The following is a 23,677-nucleotide window of genomic DNA, read 5'->3' on the forward strand; positions in this document are numbered from 1 at the left end:
GGGAATGTAAACTATGTCATTCACCCTGCTTCCATATGCACTAGCAGTATACGTGTGCATGATGGGATGTAAGCATTGCCACTCACCCTGCTCCCATTTATACTAGCAGTGTGTTAGGGGGAAAGTAAACAATGTCAAAAACCCTGCTTCTGTCCTATCATTGTGCAGGGGAACTTAAACAGTGTTGCTCACCCTGCTCTTGCCCACAGTAGCAATGTGCAGGGGGATCATACACAGTAGTGCTCATCAGCACGTCTGGTCCCAGAGAGACTTCTAGCAGTTGCCCTGCCATTTGGTGGGTGCTTCAGTACTGAAACTTGGTTTCCTTCACAGTAGTGTGGGCACTTGCAGCTGCAGGCAAATCTACAATCAGGTCCCCAGTGATATCCCCCTTACTGCAGGGCTGCCTTGGGGGTGGGGCCATCTCTTATCATGTTTGTCTCTCCTGTCATTTTTCATGTGGTCTTTTTATCCCTCATTGCGCAGAGGGGTTCACTCAGACCTCAGCTCTTCCTCAGGATGACATGCTCTCTGTGTAGGTGTAGATTTGGTGGGCACATGGGAGGAGGTGGTTTCAGGCTCTTTACATGCCATCTTGGCCCTGTCTCCAAACAAAATTATTTAAAAAGAAAAAGAATAGGCTATGTAACATGAAATAGTTTAGATGACCACTTTATGAATAAAATTGTAATGAAACAAAATTCAAAAACACAGTTATATTAGGAAAAGTAGTCATCTCTGAATCCAAGGACGTTTTCAATCTAAAATATTTTAATTTGTAGAAATAAAGAGTCTAGCCAAGATGATATTTGACTCATAAAATTTTATTTTCACATATCTTGAATATGATGCCTAAAATCATTAAATAACATGGTTGCAAGAGCACTGATTCGCCCTATTTTTTCAGTGCCCATAATATATGTGTTAAAGTGTTAATTTTTGTGGAAATACAAAGATGAAGAGATGCAGTCCTTGAACTTATAGGTTAACTTCTACCAGTAGTCTGAATCCGTTTTGCTGACAAACTTTTCTCTCTAAAGTTTCACTTTAGAGGAATCTTTTGAAAATCTGTTCCCTGTTACTTTACCTCTTCCTGTTTTATACTCTGGATAGACATAAAATATTCATACATGGCATTCAGCATACATTTAATGAATATGCACCATGTATGAGTCACTAGGCTCTATACTGGCTTTGGGGATATAAGATGATATAATTACTGTCTTCCAGGATCTCTGTCTTGAAGGAAAAGACAGTCATGGAGTTTGTAGTACTGCTATGAAAGATGAATTTAAACAAAAATGGCAGCTACAAAAAGGAGGAACCACTAGCTTGGCTGTTGGGATTTGGCAGAGGGTTCCCAGAGCTGAATCACTGTTGGGAAGTGAACCAAAGTCATGGAAGGCTCCTGGGAGAGATGATATTTGAACAAGGGAATAGATATTTCAGGCAGAGGGAAAAAAAGGTACATAAACTCAAGTAGTTAGGAAATAGTGAGTTTGAAGCATAGGAGATGTTCAGGATGACGAGGCTGTGAAACTGTGTTTGTGGGTCACAGGAAGGATCTGATGGAAGAAAGAAGAGGATTGGTAGAATATGGGGCTTAAAAGATACATAGACATGAGATAATGAAGACATGTAAGCCATACTGTATAGTGGCTGTTTAAGATTTTCAGGAGAATGCCATGATCGCATTTGTTTTTATAGGAAGATACCACATTTGGGCCATAGGTGAGCAGTGTGGTGGATGGGACCACACTGTGACTATGCTTTCTGGAGGACCACTTAAAAGATTACTATAGTCTAGATATTTTGGTTCTCTAGAGGTGGCAGAAAGCATGGTCATCAACTTGACATGTAAAGGTATACACAGATAAATATTTCACTGGGTATGAATTCCAAATTACTTCAGAAAGGACTCTTGTTTTCCCAGTTTGGGTCCTGTGTCCATTCCGGGAACAATGAGTTGTGGCTAGGAAGCAGGGGAACACAGTAGGGAGGATGGCAACTGGGATTCTGCTTTGGTAACACAATTGGGTTCCCAAGGAGGGGACATTGTTGTGATCTAGAAAGACAATTCAGTAGGTTTCCACTAGAGAGTACAAATGAATCTATTATTTGGGACACATTGTCAATGGTTGTAATTTAACCTGGGTTTAGTGTCAGATGAAATCAAAACAGACAGGCCCAGAGTGCCTTCAAATATTTGAAGATGCAGGAATGTTGGTGATAATGTTTAGTTCTCTAAAGTGAAAGATAACATCTTTTAGAAATCTGGAAATAGATGGTTTTCAGGAATTTTTTATTCCACAGTTCAAAAAAGCAATCAGTCTTATTCCCCTTCTTCTCTATGGGAATGAGTGGGAACTCTACCTTCCTAAAAGTATAACTGAAATCTGAAGCTTGGAATTAGCTACTGGGAATTAAATTTAAGAAGCTTACTTCATAAACTATTCGTTTTTTACTACAGCTTTTTAGTACCTACACAGATATCACAGGTTTATGCAGGTATCAGAAGTTTGGCTTGAGTGAGGTTTATTAAACTCTATAGATCTAGATTCCTAGGGTCAAAGTGAATTTATTTTAGTTGGGTGTACTGTTTCTTTTACCTTCTGATTCTGCTTACTATTTCCAGTAATGAGATTTCTCCACATGGCTTACTAGTTTTTGGCTTGTTTGATATATTAAGATAACTTTTGACCCCAGATTTGTTCTTCTCATTGTTGTTCAGAGAAATTGTGGTTGTCATCCATTTCCCTGTTAACCTTTAAAATTGTCACTTGTTTTACCCGCAAAAATGGATTCATTCAGGAATAACAGAGAATTGCAATTCAGGTCAGGCAAGCTATAGCAAGGCCATAGTCAAGTCTGGAGAATAAAGAATGCTCTTCTATAGAAAGGACTGAATTGGGAGGGCTGTCCTAAACAAAAAGTCTATTGGTGGAAAATGCGAGTTCTGTGTATTGTGGTTTCTCATCGGGTGAGTTGTGACGGTCTCTCAGGCTGGGCTGTTGCGGGGGGGCAGAAACCCTCCTTCCTCCTGCTGGGAAGTAAAGTAGCTGAAACATAAAACAGTATGATTTGCAACTCTTTTCGTGGGGTCTGCAATTGTCCAGGAGTGATGTGTGTGAGAGCTCCTCCTGCTGGTCTCCTGATGCCCTAATCAGTGAGGTTTCCCTTTGTTAATTTTCACATTTCCCTCTTTTGATCAACATCTTTCTTCGAAAGTCTTGCTGATCCGAGTCGGCTTTTCTGTATTTAGTGGTTTTGCTCCTTAGTGCCAGAGAGGACCTTTCCTGGTTGTCATGTCCTATGTCAGAGGGAAAGTGCATAGCAGTTGGAAACCACTTAAGGCCACATTTGAGTAACAAGGAAGGGTAGGAGGGAGAATGCTCAGGCACTTACCGTTTATAGTCCATATTTATGAGTATTGTAAACACTGAAGATCACCTTATTATTGGGTATATTACTTTTACAAAAGTTTGACAGGCAACAGAGTACAAATCTTAAAATAATTATACAAAACAGAAGTAGTAACATGACAACTCCAAATTGCTTTATGGTCTTAAACCAGGACCCTAGGTCTGAAAGTAGCTAACTGAATATATTTATTGGCATTTATCCCAACTTAGCAGAGAAAGTTCTTCCTATGGGGGGCAAACCCAGAGACATGTATACCTTGTGGAATTCCCTGTTTAAAGCAGCCATGAAAACAGAATAGTGATACTGCAAGAGCATTTGGGTAGATCAGTATAGGTATAAACATGAAGCAATGCTGATGGGCTTTTTTGCAAAACTTAAAGGCATTTTAAAACAATGTTGTTATCTCCAAAGAACTGTTTGGAACCAATTGAGCTTGTAAAGGTGCAAATACAAAGACCATGAATTTGGATAAGGATCCAAAGTCAGTAGCTCAGATGAAAGAAAGACTTTTGCGGATTCAGGACCTCCAACTCTTCAGGAAAAGCTCACAGATCATGGTGAGGCTGTTTCCAAAAGGCCACAATCAAAAGAAGAGGTTTTCCCCTTTTGCAAGTGCTTGGGAAATGCAGACAAGGACATTTTTCTTTCCGTGAAAGAGATAGAAGCAGCAAACAGTTAGAAAAGGTACACAGGCCTGGTCCAAACATCTTGGGAAATCTGCCTGGCCAGATGTCATTTGCTTCAATTCTGGGAAATCTTTATTTTTAGGTCACCAGATGGAGTGCAGACCCAGTCAGTGTTTGGTGCTTTCTTTAGGTTTCATATGAACTCAAGGGTCTATTCCCTGGAGTTTGGCATCACAAAGGTTGGTTAGCAGTTCCTGATGAGGACCTTTCCAGTGAGGCTGAAGAGTTTTCTTGAGGTGTCTTTGCCAATAGATAAAATCTCCAGGTTGCAAGGACATTGTTTTAAGGATGTTGTTGCCTGGGAGTGTACTGTGAAAAAAAGGGCTCTACCAAAGCATGGTTATTTTTAATAGAAACAGGTCTTTACAATATTGAAATATATCTCCTTTTATAAGTCAAAAGTCAAAGGAGGCCAGGGCAAGTACATTGAACTATCTCAAAGGATGTAAGTCTGCAAGTTCCAATGGGGTGGATCTGACATTTAGAAGGACTAACAACAATGTTTTTGGCCAAGGTATTTGGAGGATCTCTACAAATTTTGCCACTTGAATCTTAATAGTGCCATTAGTGAATATGACTGACCCTGAGGATCAAGGATGGAATGCACAATGGAAGTCTAAAACTGGCCAGACAGCACAGACTAGTCGAAGGTTCTGACCAGTAAAATGGCTTCCCTGATCACTTTATAGTTTCAGAGGGGTTCCCCACATAGGGATAATCTTTTCTAGGAAATGTTTAGCCAGAGAAGAAGCACTGGCCTGTCTAGGGAAAATTGTAGTCCAGTGACAAAGTACAAACATGAGTAAAACACTTTGATGCATGAGATAGGAAAGCTGAATAAAATTCATTTGCAAACCTCAAATGGCCCATTGAGTGATTTAAAATGCCCAAGGCCTTATAGACAAGTGGGACATGTGAGGTAGGCACTTTTTGCAGCCTTACTGATATTTCCCCACCAATATCAGTTCACAAGTGCTATCATTTGGTCACTAGACCAATTGTTTAATGCATGTACAGTGGTAAGTAGAGGGAATTTTAGAATTTCTGGTAGGGTTGGACTGTTATTTGATTCAAAACAGAGTTCTCTTATCCAATCTATAGTTATCAGATTTCCATTATTGTTTTTCCCTCTCTGGGGCCATTTGCTGGCTATCACTGTCAATTTTCCAGATCATTTGGGAAAACATCCCTTTAGAACATGACCAAGGTTTGGCTATTTGTTTCCTAGAAAATGTCTGAAATGCCCAGGAACCTTAATAGTCAGAGCTACCAGTAAAAGTATGGTATCTAATATGAGTTATTTTCAATTTTATATCCATTGGAGGTTAGGAAACCTCATTGTTCTCATAATATTCAAAAGTCATGAGCCCCAAAGGCACACTAATGATCAGTATAAATGTTTATGGTTTTACTCTTGGCTTTAGATACAAGCTCAAATAAGGCCAAATAACTCAGCTTGTTGGGCCAAAGAAGGCAAAGGTAGAGGTGCTGCTTTAATAACTTCAAAAGGAGTTTCCATAGCATACATAAGAGGTATCATTTTCATCCCTTAAATAAGAACCATCAGTAAACCATGAAAAAATCTGCATTGGTTAAAAATGATCTGTCAGCATTAAGCAGTTGTGAAGGGTTTCGTCTGGATCCAAATGAGGTTCTATTTTGAGATCACATGCCCTAGCTATCAAACCTGAGTCCGAGCAAACTGCAAGTTTTCTTTTGGAGACTTTATGGCTTTTTAGAGCCAGAAGGTGGATACTGTCTTCCTATGAAAGCAAGTATGAGATGAGAGCAGAGAAACAATACAAGCAGAGCCTGCAGAAAGATTTCCATCTCCAAATCAGCTCTTAAGGTTTGTTAGAAGGAAGGACTCTCTGTGAAACCCTGGGATATTACTGTCCAGGTATATTTCTTTTCTTCCCAAGTGGAAGCAAAAACATACTACCGTTATCAACTGGAATACTAAAAATGTACTACAGAGTTCAAATACAGTGAAAACTCTGCTCTCAGTGGGAATGAATGTCAGCAGCTTCTTGGGGTTGGGAACAAGAATGGGGTGCCAAGGGGTAACGATGTTATTTACTGCTCAGAGATCCTGGACAAACCTCATCCTCAGCCACTGGGTTTTCTCACAGGTAAAATAGGGGTATTACAGGGACTAGTACAAGATATGAGGCCCTGAGACTTGTAATCTTCTATTATGAATGAAGGACTTCTTTATTCATAAGGTATTGATTAATTCTAGAGAGAACTTGTGAGGGATCTTTTTGAATCTTGACAGGAGGTACATCGTGGATTCTGCCAGTATCAGTTGAAAATTCTGTCCATAAGGAGGATGGTAGTGTTCCAACAGGAATAAATAAGCAGTGTTCCCAGACTCATCTATAGTGATGTCCAAGACAGAGAAAATAAAAAGTGTTTAAGGATCACTCGATTCCCCTGGTTGGCTATTTTGATTACTACGCTACTTCAAATTCTAGAATTATTTCACCCCTTGAGAGAAGAAAACAAACAATACAAACACACATTTTAAGAACTGTCAGCCCAACAAATGAATTAGGGTGGAGGAACTAAGGAGAAAAAGCATGTGTCTTGAAGGCCTGGAAAAAGGGGAACAGGTTCAGAGGCAGGAACCCATTGAGGTTTATTTGAGACCTCCCCTATTGGAACCGTTTTAGTACTCCAGGGCAGGGGCTGCTTTACAGCAGTGTGGTTGACCATGGAAAATGTAGCTTAGTGTCAAGAAGGGCACAGATTCATTCCCAGTCTGGAGTGGTTTCTCAGAGCCAATTAATAAGGAGGATAGGGAAGAGCCCCTGTAGTTTCTCTAAGCTCCGTTATTGAGAATTAGGAGGACATTGGAAGGGTTGAGGGCATTTAAAGCACTTACATTTACAAAAATCTTTTTGCTAGTATCTTAGCTTTTAGCAAAAAACTTGATTTTTCGCTTTGTTTAGGGGACTTCCTCTATCAGTGTTGAAAGTTAAGAATTTTAGCAGTCTTTCTTTTAGGTGACTCATCTATGGTGTGAGCAAGCTGGTTTGCCAAATTAACCAAATCTGGACAACATAGTTTTCCATACCATCCTGTCCAGCCCATTAACATAGTTAAGTGCTTTCCGGGTAGATTCAACATCTAAAGGAAGACCAGAATTTTCCTTGAAAACAATCTGATGTCAATGGTAGTAGTTACAAGCATGCTTATCAGGATTTGTGTGCAAGCCTGAATTCTGTTCCAGTCAATACTCTTAGGAAAAGGCACTATAATTGTTTGGTGGAGATTTTCAGCAAATGTTCTAGTATTTTGCCAAAAGTTTGGTGTCTGTTCCTCTAAATTCTCTTCAGGATGTTCCCATCAGGCTAGTTTTGTCCAGTGTTTAGCCTGTCCCAAACCAACAAGCTTGTGGACTGATATAAATCTGAGAAATCAGGTTGGTAAGTTTGAATGCTGTGTTAAATTCTACAGTAACCCTCTCTATGTGGGTCCTTAGTCACTTTAGGAAACTCCTGAACTATGGCTTGCAGTGTGGTCTTGTCCAGGGAACTTAAGATACTTCGGTTTTGCTTAGATCCTCAGAAGACTTAACTTTAAAAGGAGAGGTTTTAATGGTTTCAGGAGAGGAGGGAACACAGGAGGTGGGGCAATGCAGAAGGAACAGAAGAAAATGGCACCAGAGGCAGGGCCAGAACACATGGTGGCTGCTGCCACTTGTCGTCTGTGGACAAAGAAGATAGGGAAGGGGAAAAAGAGGCCTCAGAAGCCATTTTGGTATCTTTCAATTGTTTGTTTGCCTTAGTTCATTTAGAGATAGTATTTTGCAATGAGGAAAACTTATTCTGAAAACATTTGAAAGCCTCAACTTATCAAAATAGTTATCTCATTCAGGGGTTTTGTTTTGTCTTTTGGAGCTGCAGCTTTCTAATTTAATTTTGAAAAAATGAAAGTTCCCCATAATGGCTGTGGTGTTCTAAATTAGTTTTAGTTAAGTTGGTCCAGGTAGTCAGAAATGTGCATGAGGAGGGACCATAGATTTTACATATAAAACCTGCCAGAGTCCCAGAATGGGGGAGGGGTGTCCCCAAAGCATTTTGATAATTGAGATCTCATTTCTTGGAAATTTTCCTCTGTAGTAAGGAGAAAAATTCCTGAACAACGGAGTTTCAACAGGAACAGCCCAGTTCCAAAGGACTTGGACTCAAGGCTAGCACACTTCCAGCAGGCACAGATGTAACTTTAACCCTCAAAGTACAAGGCTTGAAGGGATTAACAGTTGCATTAAGGTGTTGGTGCATGAGATGCTCTAGGAAGACTCCTAGTTCTCACAAATGGAGACTCACCTCATACCCTAACCTAAAGAGACTCTTTTCCACAAAAATTTTAAAATTCTTTTTCCAGAGGCACAAGGCCCAGAACAAAAAGCAAAGGAGGCAGTGCCTGTGGGATAACACTGATATTCCAAAGAAAATGTAACCTCCATGGACCACATAAATAAAGCCCCAGAACACACAGCAGAGAAGTCCAGACAACTGGTGTCAAAATTTACAGAAAACCCCGTAAGATGCTTTGTGGAACTACCAAGTGACCAATACTTGGATACATCAAGATTGTATTTAAACAAGGGCATAATCAAAGTATGAGACTGAAGAAATAGAACCCTGAGCAGGAAACCAGTGTTCCAGTGGAGACAGCATATTCCAACTGAAACATGGGACCCTGGTTAGACTAGAATGGGTTAGGCAGATATCAACAATATCTTATTGGTTGGGTAGGGTATGGGCTCAGTCATTCTGCACAAGTTCAACTGCCTTCTTCAAAGACTCGTAGGAGTTAATGTGAATCTGAAATTATGTAAAATTGTAAAGGAGTTATGAAAGATAATTCAAAGAGGAGACTCTGTCCATTACATGCATTCTTGCATGTAGTAAGGGCAGAAAACAACAATTTAAGAGTTCACCACCACTAACCCTTACAAGAAATGTTTGAGGGACTTCTTTAAGAGGAATAGAAAAGGCCATAAATAGAAGAAAATTATTAAAAGAAAAAATTTCACTGGTAAAAGCAAATAGCAAAGAAAGTAGATCAATCACCTGCAAACCAGTATGAAGGTTAAAAGAGAAAAGTAGTACAAATAAATAACTTCAAAAAGTTAGGTAAGGGAATTACTAAATAAAAAGGATCGTATACATGAAATATGGAGGAGGGGGAGTAAAAATATGGTGCTGTTAGGATATGTTCAAATTTAAACCATCAATATAACAGACAGCAATGTATGTAACACATCATATATAAATGCCACAGTAACCATAAAAAACTTATAATGGATACACATAAAGAGAAAGGAATGCAGCCATAACACTGAAGAAAGTTATCATTCAAGAGATTCAACAGAGAACAGAAACTAAAAAAATTTAACAATGTGGCAATAAATATATACCTATCCACAATTACCATAAATAACAATGAACTAAATGTTCCAATCAAAAGACATTGGGTGACTGAATAGATTAAAAAAAGTGAAACCCAAGTACATGCTGCCTAAAAAAGACTACTTTCAGACCTAAAGACATACACAGACTGAAACTGAAGGGATGAAAAACATATTCCATGTAAACAGGGATGAGAAAAAAAACCGGAGTAGCAGTACTTTAATCTGACAAAACAGACATACACACTAAGAAGAGACAAAGAGGGACAGTATATAATGATTATGGGCTCAATCCAGCAAGAAGATATAACAATTGTAAATATCATCACACCCAACAGAGAAGCACCTAAATAAATAAAGCAAATGTGAACAACCATAAAGGGAGAAATTGACAGCATTATAATAATAGTAGGGGACTTTAACATCCCACTTACATCAATAGATACATCCAGACAGTGGATTTGCATGGAGACCATATGACTTAATAGATATATACAGAACATTGCATCCCGCAGCAATAGAATACAAATTCTTTTTGAGTACATGGAACATTCTATAGGATAATCACATATTAGTCCACAAAATGAGACCAATAAATTTAAGAGGATTCAAATAATACCAAGCACCTTTTCTGACCACAACAATATGAAACTGGAAATCAAAATTTAAAAGCTGGAAAAAAAACACAAACATTTGGAGACTAAACAGCATGCTACTAAACCACCAAATGGCTTGAATAAAAAAATCAAGGAGGATATAAAAAAATACTTGGATAATGTTGAAAATGAAAACACAACAGTTCAAAATCTTTAGGATACATCAAAAGCAGTTCTAAGAAGAAAGTTTATAGTGATATAGACCTACCTCAAGAAACAAGAAACATCTCACATAAACAATATAACTACACACCTAAAGTAATTAGAAAAACACACAAATCCAAAGTTAATAGAAGGAAAGAATATTAGAGCAGAAATAAATGGAGAGACTAAAAAACAGTACAAATGATCAATGAAACTAAGAGTTTCTTTGAAAAGGTAAATAAAACCTTTAGCTAGATTTGTCAAGAAAAAAGAATGCAAATAAAATCAAATTAAACAGAAGTTACAACTGATATCACAGAAGTACTATAATGAGATTACTATGAACATTATATGCTAAAAATTGGACAACTTAGAAGACATAGCCAAATTCCTAGAAACATGTAGTCTTCCAAAACAGAATCAGGAAGACATAGAGCATTTGAACAGCTGTTCATTAGTCAAAAAACTGAATCAGTAATAAAAAAACTCTCAATAAACAGAAGTCCAGGACCAGATGTCTTCAAGGGGAGAGGTCTACTCAATTTTCAAAGAAGTGTTAATATCAATACTTCTCAAAATTTTCCAAAAAAATTAAAGAGGAAGGAAAGTTTCCAAATTTATTTGATGAGACCAGCATGACCCTGATGAAAAACAGACAAAGACATTACAAAATAAGAAATTACAGCCCCATATCCATGATGAACCTACATTTAAAAATCCTCATCAACAGATTCACCGGCTGCCAAGGGGAGCCGCCGGGCGCTCGCAGGTTCGGTGCGCGCTGCCCGCCGGAGGACCCGGCCGCCGCGCCCCGCCGCCTCCCGGAGCCATGGCCGCTCTCAGCCACCCCGCCGCCTTCGGCCGGGCCACCCACGCCGTGGTGCGGGCGCTGCCCGAGTCCCTCGGCCAGCACGCGCTGAGGCGCGCCAAGGGCGACGAGGTGGATTTCACCCGCGCTGAGCGGCAGCACCAGCTCTACGTGGGCGTGCTGGGCAGTAAGCTGGGGATGCAGGTGGTGAAGCTGCCGGCCGACGAGAGCCTCCCGGACTGCGTGTTCGTGGAGGACGTGGCCGTGGTGTGCGAGGAGACGGCGTTCATCACACGGCCCGGAGCGCCGAGCCGGAGGAAGGAGGTTGACATGATTAAAGAAGCATTAGAAAAACTTCAGCTCAATATAGTAGAGATGAAAGATGAAAATGCAACCTTAGATGGTGGAGATGTCTTATTCACAGGCAGAGAATTTTTTGTGGGCCTTTCCAAAAGGACAAATCAACGAGGTGCTGAAATCTTGGCTGACACTTTTAAGGACTATGCGGTCTCCACAGTTCCAGTGGCTGATGCTTTGCATTTGAAGAGTTTCTGCAGTATGGCTGGGCCTAACCTTATCGCAATCGGATCCAGTGAATCTGCACAGAAAGCCCTCAAGATCATGCAACAGATGAGTGACCACCGCTATGACAAGCTCACAGTGCCTGATGATACGGCCGCAAACTGTATATATCTAAATATCCCTAGCAAAGGCCACGTCTTGCTGCACCGAACACCAGAGGAGTATCCAGAAAGTGCAAAGGTTTATGAAAAGCTGAAGGACCATATGCTGATCCCTGTGAGCAATTCTGAAATGGAAAAGGTGGATGGGCTGCTCACATGCTGCTCCATACTGATTAACAAGAAGGCAGACTCCTGAGTGGGAGGCCCTCCCTTGTAGCCGGCAAAGCTGCACTGGCCAGGCCGAAAACTGTACCCACTTCTGTTGTTGTCTCTGACAACCTGCTGTGCTGCTTTGCTACTAACTCTGGGTTATAAAAGTTTCATTCTGAGTTTAATTGCTTCTTTCTGCACCACCCCCACCCCCCCCTCAAGGTGGTACCTAACCTGTGGATTTGCTAAATGAATTCAGCAATATAGAAAATAATAGAGCTAATGAACTATTGAAACATGGTTAATAATAGTAAAGACACCTTCACTTTAGTGTTTGTATCAGTGTGAAAATCGCTTAGTTGCCCATGTATGCTGAAGAATGGCTTCTTGATCAGTCAGATAGGCTGGGGTTATCATTAATCATCTTTGATTCCTTTGAAATTCCCTGGTCCATGGATCCTCGCCTTTCCCTGTTTTTTTTTTTCTTCTGAACCCTGAAAACTTTTTTCCAGTTACTTTCTTTTGCCTTTCCCACTTCTTTCAGTCACCTGGGCCTTGGGTAAAATCCAGAGTCTTGCCTTCTAGATCTCATGCTACGTCTTCTGCCACTACCCCTACTCTTCTCCAGAAAGGCAAACAGGCCCCTCAGCAGAACTGTAACCAAAATCAGAATGGCTGTTGTGGGGAGAGTTACCTACACAGAGGCACATCCTGACAAGGTTTGCCCCAAAGATCTCAGCTCCAGAAGAAGGAGGGTACCACACCTGGGCAGGTGAATTCAGCTCCAGATGGCTGCTGGGGGGTTGTGGATCAAGAGGCTTGGAAACACCCCATGGGTCCAACATCTTAGGAAGGCTTAGAAAGTCTCTGTAAGTCACATTCCATGAAATTTTGCTTCATTACTGGCCATATACAGACCTTGGGGAATAGAGCCTTATTTTTTCCTTTACCTCATTTCTATTTCCCCCTTCATGACTCAGCTTATTTCCAGCCTTCTACCCCCTGCAGTTATCTTCATCCAGAAAAGTTATTTTTTTCAAAAGGACATCACATCTAAAAATGATTATTGATGGTCTAGTACAAGCCAGATGGGGCACGTTCAGAAAGTCATCGGCTTAGTGTTTGAAACCAACTGCAGACAATGGACAATTCTCATTTGAAATATCCATGAATATTTACTGTGGAATTCAATTAAAACTTCTTTCCTCTCTAACCTTCAAATTACACAACCTTAAACTGACACGGGTCTCTTACAAAGAACAGTGCCTCAGTGAAGGGAGAGATCATTGTCTTTCACTTAAACCTGAAAGAAGCAGCCTTTTAGAAAACCAGGGACATGGTACTTTCCAAAGAATGGTGACTGATCCAGGCATGTTATCAAACTTCCTAGTCATCTCCACCTTTCTGTATTGCCTCTGGCATATTGTTTAAGAATCAGAGAATATTAAGAAATACTACTTCAAGTCTCACTCTGCTTACCTATGTGTTTGTAATCAAACATCCCTTATATCTGGTGACCCAGAGAGAATTACCTTCATTTGTCACCTCCCCCTTAGCAAATGAAAGTGGTAAGCCTCTGAGAAAACTGAGACATCCTTAACCACTGTATTTTTAATTTATTTGATAATTTTATGAATTTCTTGAGCTTTGAAGAAATTCCTTCTCTTTCTTTTTGCTTAGCTTTAAAATTCATTTCACAGGTGAATATCTAATTATATGCATCCTGTGAGTGAACCATATCTTGGTCACTGTCATATTTCGAACTGTCTCATCATGAGTGAATAATATGTTTTACCAGAGAGAGAATGAAAGTTACCCATATGCCCAAGTTAATAAAGAAAACTTGGCCTCTGCAGTTCTGGTTGCCCTTTTGGGTAAAATCTGGCCCTACGCTGGCAGAAGCAGGAATTCTTCCTGTTAAGAGTTCAGGAGCTCAAAAACAGCCACAGAAACACTAACCAGTTTCGGCTTAATACTAAAGCTAACTGGCATGTAATTTTCAATATTTTTACTTCTATTATTCCAAATTAAAGAACTGTTCTCTGTTCTGTTTAGTCAGTTGCAAGTGAATAGATATTTCTTTTCAACAATTTGTTGTACAGAGGCTGTTTTTCATTTTTCCTCTCCTTATTTTCTTCTTTGCCTCTCTTTATCTCAAGAAATCACTTAGGATCCATGCACTTCCTCTACAGAATCTTTTTCTGCACTGCTGTGTCTCCTCTAGGCTGTCCTCTTTGGATACCCTATGTGATATGATGATGTAAAACCTAAAATGTGCACAGCATAGTAGTAGTATTTATGTGATGTTTTCATCAGCATAATGTTAACTTGGAAGAAGATACCCATTACTTAGATTCCCCTCTTGTCCATTGTGATTTATAAGGATAAAAAACTAACAGAAACTGCTTTTTGATGTTGTAAAGCCATTAGGAATTGTATTTAGGTAAGTAAAAGTTAATTGGGAGTTATTTGGTCAGTAAGGGTCAGTTTAATAGAGACAATATAGAGAAAGTACATTATTTAGCATTATTTCCTCAACTGTGATGGATTGCTAAGAAATCAGCAGACAGATCTTGCTAATGTCTATTGATTGCTCTTTTAAGCTACGGTGAACAGATTACTAAGGCTACCTCTTCATCTGTAAGAGGGGAAAACAGTCCATAAATGAATGATGTGACTTATATAGAGTTGCATGTCAGCCTTTGTAATTATTTACTGTTTAACATTCTACAGAATTCAGACATGATTTCGACGTGGTGTTAGATCTGTGCATTTTACATTACTGATCATCTCGTTCCAGCCAGTGTGTGGTTATCCACTCTGTGTGCCAAAACCAGTAATGCCTTTCATGGCCCTTTAGTCCAGAGAAGTTCTGCACTGATAGTCTCTTGCTGTCCTGTCCTACAAGTAACCAATCACGATGGAATAAAGTGTGCATTGTACAATGAAAAAAAAAAAATCCTCAACAGTATAATAGCAAACTGAATTCAAATATACATTAAAACGATCATTCACCAAATGGGATTTATTCCAGGTATACAAGGATGGTTCAATATGTGCAAACCAATCAATGAAACATACCACATTTAAAAAAAAAAGGAGGGATAAAATCATACGGTCATCTCAATAGATGCTGAAAAAGCATGTGACAAAATTCAACATCCATTCATGCTAAAAACTCTCAACAATGTGGGTACATAGGGAACATATCTTAACATAATAAGGTCTGTATAAGACAAACCCACAGGTAACATTATACTCAATGGTGAAAAGCTGAAAGCAAGACAAGGATGTCCACTCTCATCACTTTTATTTAACATAGTACTGGAAAACCTAGCGATGGCATTCAGACAAGAAAAAGAAATAGAAGGACCCAAACTGTTAAGGAAGAAGTGGAATTGTCACTATTCACAGATGACATGATGCTATGTGGAGAAAATCCTAAAGACTCCATCAAAAAACTATTAGAATAATGGAATTTAGTAAAGTTGCATGATAAAGGAGCAATATATAGAAATCTGTGTTTCAATATACAAATAATGAACTAGCAGAAAGAGAAATTAAGAAACCAATCCCATTTACAATTGCATCAAAGATTATAAAATGTGTAGGGATAAATCTAACCATGAAAAATTTGTACTCTGAAAACTGTAAGACAGTGATGAAAGCAATTGGAAAAGACACAGATAAATGGAAAGTATTCTATGCTCATGGGTTGGATGAATTAATATTGGTAAAATGGTCATAGTGTCCAAAGCCATCTACAGATTCTATGCAGTTATCAAATTACCAATGACATGTTTCATGGAACTAGAGCAAAGAATCCTAAAATTTGTATGGAACCACAAAACACCCTGAATAGTCAAAGCAGTCTTTAGAGAAGAACAAAGTTTGGCGTATCATGCTCCTTGACTTCAAACTATACTACAAAACCATAGTATTCAAAACAGTACAGTAATGGTACAAGAACAGATACATACATCAATGGAACAGAATAGAGCACCCATAAATAAACCCATGCCTATACGGTCAATTAACTTATAACAGAGGAGGTAAGAATATAAAATGGGGAAAAGACAGTCTCATTAATAAATGGTGTTGGGGAAACTGGACAACTAAATGCAAAAGAATGAAACTGGATCACTAACTAACACCATAAGAAAAAAGAAGCCAAAGATGGATTAAAGACCTAAATATAATACCTGAAACAACAAAACTAGGAGAAAACATAGGTAATATGCTCTTGAACATCAGCATTAGTTTTTTTTTTTCTGGATATGCATCCTGAAGCAAGGGAAACAAAAGTAAAAATAAACAGATGGGACTACATCAAACTAAAAAGTTCCTTCACAGCAAAAGAAACCATCAACAAAGTGAAAAGGCAACCTATTGTATAGGAGAATATATTTGCAAATGGTATTTGTTAAGGGACTAATATCCAAAATATATAAAGAACCCCTACAGCTGAACAACAACAAAAAACCTAATTATAAAATGGGCAGAGAACCTGAATATTTTCCCAAAGACAACATACAAATGATGAACAGAAACATGAAAAGATGCTCAACATCATGCAAGTCGAAAGCACAATGGACATCACCTCACACCAGTGAGGATGGCTAATAGGAACAAGACAAGGAATAATAAGTGCTGATGAGGATGTGGAGAAAACGGAACCCTCATACAGTGCTGGTAGGACTATAAATTGTGCAGCCACTATGCACTGTGCATATGTGGCATGGAGCTTTCTAAAATAACTAAAAATAAAATAGAAATACTATACAACCCAGCAGTTCCACTCTGGGAATGTACTTGAAAGCAGAGTTACTAATTCAAAAAGATATATGCAGACCTACATTGAAAAGCAACATATATGAAAAAGAAATATGCACCAATAGTTATAATAGCCAAGATATAGAAGCAACCTAAATGACTATCAGTAAATGAATGGGATGATGAAGCTGTGGTACAATGGAATACTATTCAGCCATAAAAGAGAATGAAATCTTGCCATTTGCTAAAACAAGGATGGACCTAAAAGTATTATGCTAAATGAAATAAGTTGGGCAGATAAAGACAAATACCATATGATTTCACTTACATGTTGAATCTAAAAAATAAAACAGTTGAACAAATAAAACAGAAATAGAGTCACAGACACAGCAAAGTGATGGTTGCCATTGAGGAGAGGGTTAGGGGGAATGGGTGAAATACATAAAGGGGAAAAAGTTAGTGAGAATGTTTGCTATCTTGATCAAGGTGATGTTTACATGATGTATACACATGTCAAAATGCCATGAACTGTACAGAAGATGTGGGCATTTTATTGCATGTACCTCAAGATAAATTAATTAAAATAAAGCAATGCTTCTCATGTAGGGGTGATTTTGTCCCTGAAAGAACACTCGGCAATGTCTGGGACATTTTTGATTGATTAAATTTGGTATGGGGAGGTGCTATGGCATCCATTCAGTAGAGACCAGTGATGCAGCTAAACGTCATAGAGTGCGTAAGGCAATGTCTCCACAACAAAGAATTATCAAATCCAAAATTCTATAGGGCTGAGGTTAAGGAATCCTGATAAGAGTATTTCTAAACATTTTTACTTGCTCTTTCAAGTCTTAGTGAATATCAGAATCTCACCAAATCGTCTAAATCTGTAGATTAACTCTAATGTAAATAGTTACATGATTAGGTAGGGCTTTATCATGACTTTGTGATACCCAGTATTAAGAATTATTTAAGCCATTATTTATCAACTGCCACTTTATCTCAAGGGAAACCTGAGAGCTAATGTTCAAGTCCATTCTTAGGGTAATAAAAATTTTAAAAGGTCAGACAAAAGAAGTTTCACTGTCAGTAACTAAACCAATTTATTGTTTAGGATTCCTTAGATTTAAGTAGAAGGTACTAGATCTTCAGTATGTGTGGGAGGAAGATCTGTAGTATACTTCTGCAGCACAAAGAAAAGAAAGTATTTCTTTTTAAAATTAATTCTATTTTAAGCATCATACATGAACATTCAAAATAAATAAATAAATATTTAATTAGCTTCTGTTTTTCTTTTTTATCACACAAATAAGCTAGGGTTATTAAAGGTATCTGTATTACCAATTCTCTTTGAGGGAAAGATAGGCTCCCTTTATATTTGGTCCTTCTTAAAGGAATCTCAGTGGACTTTTCTAGTTCCTTTGGCGAAACTTTCCACTATAAGAAATGCTTTCTGATATGAACTTAGTTTAAATTTACCTTGGCCACTACCCCTTCCTTATGGTATCATTGAAACTTTCACATTTTAGTACTTGCAAAGCACCACCATTTGTGCATTCAAATTCGTAGAAAAATCCTCCCCAGACCCACCATGTCTTTTGAGGATATTACTGTGTGTTTTGCACAGTGGGCTCTATCTCTTATTGAAGTATTTGGAGCAAGGAGGGAAAGGGCACAGAAGGAAATTAGAACCTACTACTCTCAGAGTGACTGTTGAATTAATAAAGATCCATAAAATCAGCTATGTACAATGTATATTCTTAGCCTTAGTCCTCTGTTATGATGGTCCCTGAACTACAGATTTTTAGAGTTAGAAGACAAAAACAAAAATAGAAGAAAAGACATAATAGAGGGTAGGACTTCATTATAACTGATGTCAAGTAACCTGTCCTTACTTGAATATAGTATTACAAAAATTAAGATCTATTGAGTTCGAGAGGAAGATTGGCAGCATAGAGCCTGAACTCACCTCTTCCACCCACATACCAGATCTACACCTACATACAGAGAATTTCATCCTGAAGAAGTACTGAGATAAGACTGATCTCCTTCTGTACAATGCAAAAGAAAAAGATCACATAAAAGGGAGAGATGGAGACATGGGAACCCCACCCCCAGCACAGCGACCACAGAGGGGAGGGGAAGGGATATTGCTGAGGGAGCCAAGAGCAGATTCCCTGCCTTGGAGAACAGGAAAAAAGCCTGTGGTTTGAAGTACATTTAGACCATAAGTGAAAAAATCTGATTTTCAGAACTGAAAGCACCTGCTACTTGGCAGAGGCACTACTAGAATGCACTCTGGGATTGTAGGTGCTGGTGAGCACCATTATTTGCATTTCTTCCACATGTAGTACATCTGGGAACAGGGTTCACACCATGTTGTACACACCATTCCAGACTTGGTCTAGGTGCTCTCCCATCCCCCACCTATACCCAAATGTGCCTGCCAGAGATCCAGCAGCCCCATGTCACTGCTTACTGGCACAGCCCCCTCAGCATAACCAGGAAGGTTCCCAGATGAATAGGGAATGCACATGGGACTGCTGCCACCCCACCAGCAGGGCTTGACTGGCACTAATGACAGACTTCCCCAGAGTGGCTAAGAGCACACACCAACTCATGTGTGAGTGCCACAGGGACTGCCCTGCCCTGCCAGTGAAGACCCAGCCTGCAACAAACCTGGAGCTCCACAGAGATCCTGGGAATGTATATGGAGCTACTGGGGAGTGTGCACAGGACTTGCTGCCACCCCACAAGTGGTACCCAGCTGGCAACAACCTCCAAATTGTCCAGAGCCGGCTCACGGGAAAGTGCACAAAGGGTTGCCCCACCAGTGGGGACCCAGCCTTCAATGAACCTGGAGTTCCCTACAGAACCCCCAAGTGTGCTTGGGGCCACTGTGAAGTGTGCACAGAGCCTGCTGTTGCCCCCCCCAGGGAAACCTGGCTGGCAATAACCCCAGAATTCCCCAGAGTGGTCCTGAGACCACCCTACACCTGCAGGTAAGTGCACACATGGGCTAAAGCTGACTTGCCAGTGGGGACTCAGCTGGTGCCAATACAGGAGCCTCCTGGAGTATGTCCCCAACCCACCTATGGCCCACTCCCTCCACCACACATGCACTGATGTCCACCCAGGAACCTGTATGATGAGGCTCCCTGGACTGCACCCCCAGACAAAGCTCTAGGAGCCCCAGCAAGGAGAGACCCATCTTATGTTCACTCTGCCTCCAGCCAGCCAAAACCACCAGGCACATGCAGTTTGCCCAGGGGACCTTCTCTATACAAATCCATTCCTTCAAGACTTCAACTAACTCATAGAGTCAATCACAGAAAGTCAAACAAAATGAGACAGGGGAGTATGCTCCAAACAGAAAGACAAAACTCCAGAAAAAAACAAAAAAAAAATGAAGTTAACTAATCTACCTGATAAAGAGTGCAAATCAATTGTTATTCTGATGCTCACCAGACTTGAAAGAAGAATGGATGAGCTCAAGGAGGACTTTAACAAAGAAGCAGAAAATCTATAAAAGACCCAATCAGAGATGAACACAATAAATGAAATAAAAAATGCACTACAGAGAACCAATGGCAGACTAGAGGATACAGAAGAACAGATAAGTGATCTAGAAGTAGTGGAAAGCACTCAAGCTGAAGAGCAGAAAAAACAAAAATAGAAAGAAATAAGGATAGGTTAAGGGAGCTCTGGGACATAACCAAATATTCTAATATTTCAGCATAAGAGGCCCTGAAGAAGAAGAGAGAAAGAGGTACAAAACTTGTTTGAAGAAATAATAGCTGAAACTTCCTGGAGAAGGAAATAGACACTCAGGTTCAGGAAGCACAGAGATCCCCCCAAAAAATAAACCCCAGGAGGTCCACACCAAGACACATCATAGTTAAAATGTCAGAGACCAAAGAGAAGCTTAAGCAAGAGAAAAGCAACAAATTACCTAAGATTATCCACGGATTTTTCAGCTGAAATGCTACAGGAGAGGAAGGAGTGGTATGACACATTCAAAGTTCTGAAAGGAAAACCTACAATAAAGTACACTCTACCCAGCAAAGTTGCATTCAGCATTGAAGGAGAAGTAAAAAGCTTCAAAGATAAAGATAAAACAGTTCACCACTGTTAAACTGGGCTTACAAGAAATGTTTGAGTGCTTCTTTAAGAGGAAAAGACAAGACCCTTACAAGAGGCAAGAAAATGATCAAAGGGAAAAATTTCACCTGTAAAAGCAAACATATAGTAGAGATACTAGCACAGTCACATAACAGCTAGTATGAACATCAAAAAGACAAAGGTAATAAAATCAATTACATCTAAAAATTATTTAAGGGAATTACTAAATATAAAGATGTAAAAGAAGGTACTATATACATAAAATGTGGCGAGAGTAAAAAATATGGTACTGTTAGAATGTGTTCAAACCTAAATGACTTTCAATGTATATTGGTATATTCATATGATGTAATATAAGAACTTCATAGTAACCACAAACCAGAAAGTTATAATAGATACACAAAAACGAAAGAGAAGGAAGTCTAACCATAATATCAAAGAAAGTCATAAATCAGAAGAAAAGAAAGCAAGAAAGGAGGAAGGGTCTGAGAAGAACAATAAAAACAACCAGGAAACATTTAACAAGATGGTAGTTATTACATACATACTGATAGTTACCTTAAATGTAAGGGGACTAAATGCTCCAATCAAGAGATATAGGGTGGGTAAGTGGATTAAAAAAAGCAAGTCCCATCTATATGCTGCCTATGAGAGATTCACTTCAGAACTAAGGACATACACAGACTGAAACTGAAGGGATACAAAAATATATTCCACACAAATAGGAATTAAAAGAAAGAAAGCTGAAGAAGCAGTATTTTTATCAGATAAAACAGACTTTAAAACAAAGACTATAACAAGAGACAAAGGACATTATATAGTGATTAAAGGCTCAATCCAACAAGAAGATATAATTGTAAATATCTTCACACCCAACAGAGGAACACCTAAATACATAAAGCAAATGTTAACAAATGTAAAGGGAGAAAGTAACAGTATTGTAATAATAGTAGGGGACTTTTAACACCCCACTTGCATCAATGGATACATCATCCAGACAGAAAAACAATAAGGAAACAGTGGATTTGAATGACACATTAGACCAAATGGAGTTAATGGATATATACGAACATTATATTCAAAAACAGGATACAGATTCTTTTCAAGTGCACATGGAGCATTCTCCAGAATAGACCATGTGATAGGCCACAAAGCAAGTCTAAGTATATTTAAGAAGATTGAATCATATTAAGCATCTTTTCCAACCACAACAGTATGAAACTGGAGATGAATTATAAGAAAAAAAAAAGCTGAAAATAAACAAACGTGGAGACTAAACAGAAAAAAAACTGGAAAAAACAAATATGTGGAGACTAAACAACATGCTGCTAAACAACTAATAGATCATCAAAGACATCAAAGAGGAAATAAAAACATACTTGAAGATAATGAAAATAGAAATACAATCATTCTAAATCTTCGAGATGATGGAAAAGCAGTTTTCAGATGAAAGTTTATAGCAATACAGGCCTACCTCAAGAAACTAGAAACATCTCAATAAATAATCTAATCTGATACCGATAGGAACTAGAAAAAGAATAAAGCCAAAACTTAGTAGAAGTTAAGAAATAGTAAGAATCAATGGAAATAAATGAAACAAAAGACTAATAAAATACCTAGGAACCTCAGCAAACCTAGGAGCTGATTCTTTAAAAAGGTAAACAAAATTGACAAACCCTTAGCTAGATTCATTGAGGAAAAAACAGAGGAGACTCAAAATCAGAAATGAAAGAGAAATTTCAACATGACACCACAGAAATGCAAAGGATTATAAGAGAATATTACAAAAAATTATATGCTAACAAATGGACAACTTAGGAGTAATGGATAAATTTCTAGGAACATACAAATATCCAAATATCTTCCTAGACTGAACTAGGAAGAAAGAGAAAATTCCCAACAAACAAAATCCAGGACTGACAGCTCCACAGGTGAATTCTACCAAACATTTAAAGAAGTCTTAATACCTGTTCTAATCAAACCATTCAAAAATGTTAGTGGAAGGAAAGCTTGCAAATTCATTTACTAAAGCCAGCATCACCCTGATACCAAAACCAGACAAAGACACTACAGAAAAAGAAATTGCAGATGCATATCCCTGATGAATATAGATGCAAAAATCCTCAACAGTATCTTAGGAATCCAAATCAATAATCACCACTAATTACTAAGTGGGATTTATTCCAGGATTACAGTGATGGTTCAATATTGGCAAGTCAACCAAAGTGATACACCACATTAACAAAAGGAAGTGTAAACCCATAGGATCAAAAGGTGCTGAAAAGGTGTTTAACAAAATTTAACATCCATTCATGATTAAAAACTCTTAACAGAGTTGGTATAGAGGGAATGTATCTCAACATAATAAAGGCCATATATGACAAACCCACAGCTAACATCATACTCAATGGTGAAACACCGAAAGCATTTCTCCTAAATCTAGTCTGCCCACAGTCACCACTTACTCACCACAGTAATTCAACATAGTACTGGAGGTAGTAGCCATATCAGTCAGACAAGAAAAAATAAATAAAAGGAATTCAAATTGGTAAGGAAGAAGTAAAATTGTCACTATTTACACATGGCATGATAATACATAGAGAAGACCCTAAAGACACCACAAAATACTATTAGGATTAATAAGTGAATTCAGTAAAGTTGCATGATACAAAACCAGTATACAGAAATCTGTTGTGTTTCTATATACAAATAATGAACTAGCAAAAAGAGAAATTAACAAAACCATTTACCATTGTATCAAAAAGAATAAAATACCAAGGAATAAATTTAACCAAAAAGGTAAAAGACTGGTA

At 38.6% G+C, this 23,677-nt stretch overlaps 2 long non-coding RNA genes and 1 pseudogene across 2 annotated transcripts in view; 2 read left to right on the forward strand and 1 right to left on the reverse strand.

Moving 5' to 3' along the window:
- Nucleotides 1–23,677, forward strand: part of LOC118973130 (uncharacterized) — a 96,524-nt gene that overhangs the window by 41,950 nt on the left and 30,897 nt on the right. The gene's annotated exons all lie outside the window — the stretch shown is intronic.
- The window catches only part of LOC108383524 (uncharacterized), a 242,378-nt gene that overhangs the window by 22,221 nt on the left and 196,480 nt on the right, over nucleotides 1–23,677 (reverse strand). The gene's annotated exons all lie outside the window — the stretch shown is intronic.
- LOC118973129 (N(G),N(G)-dimethylarginine dimethylaminohydrolase 1 pseudogene) lies at nucleotides 11,085–13,012 on the forward strand (annotated as a pseudogene).

This window comes from Manis javanica, chromosome 1, assembly GCF_040802235.1.
Source record: "Manis javanica isolate MJ-LG chromosome 1, MJ_LKY, whole genome shotgun sequence".
In the NCBI taxonomy this organism is placed as follows: Eukaryota; Metazoa; Chordata; class Mammalia; order Pholidota; family Manidae; genus Manis; species Manis javanica.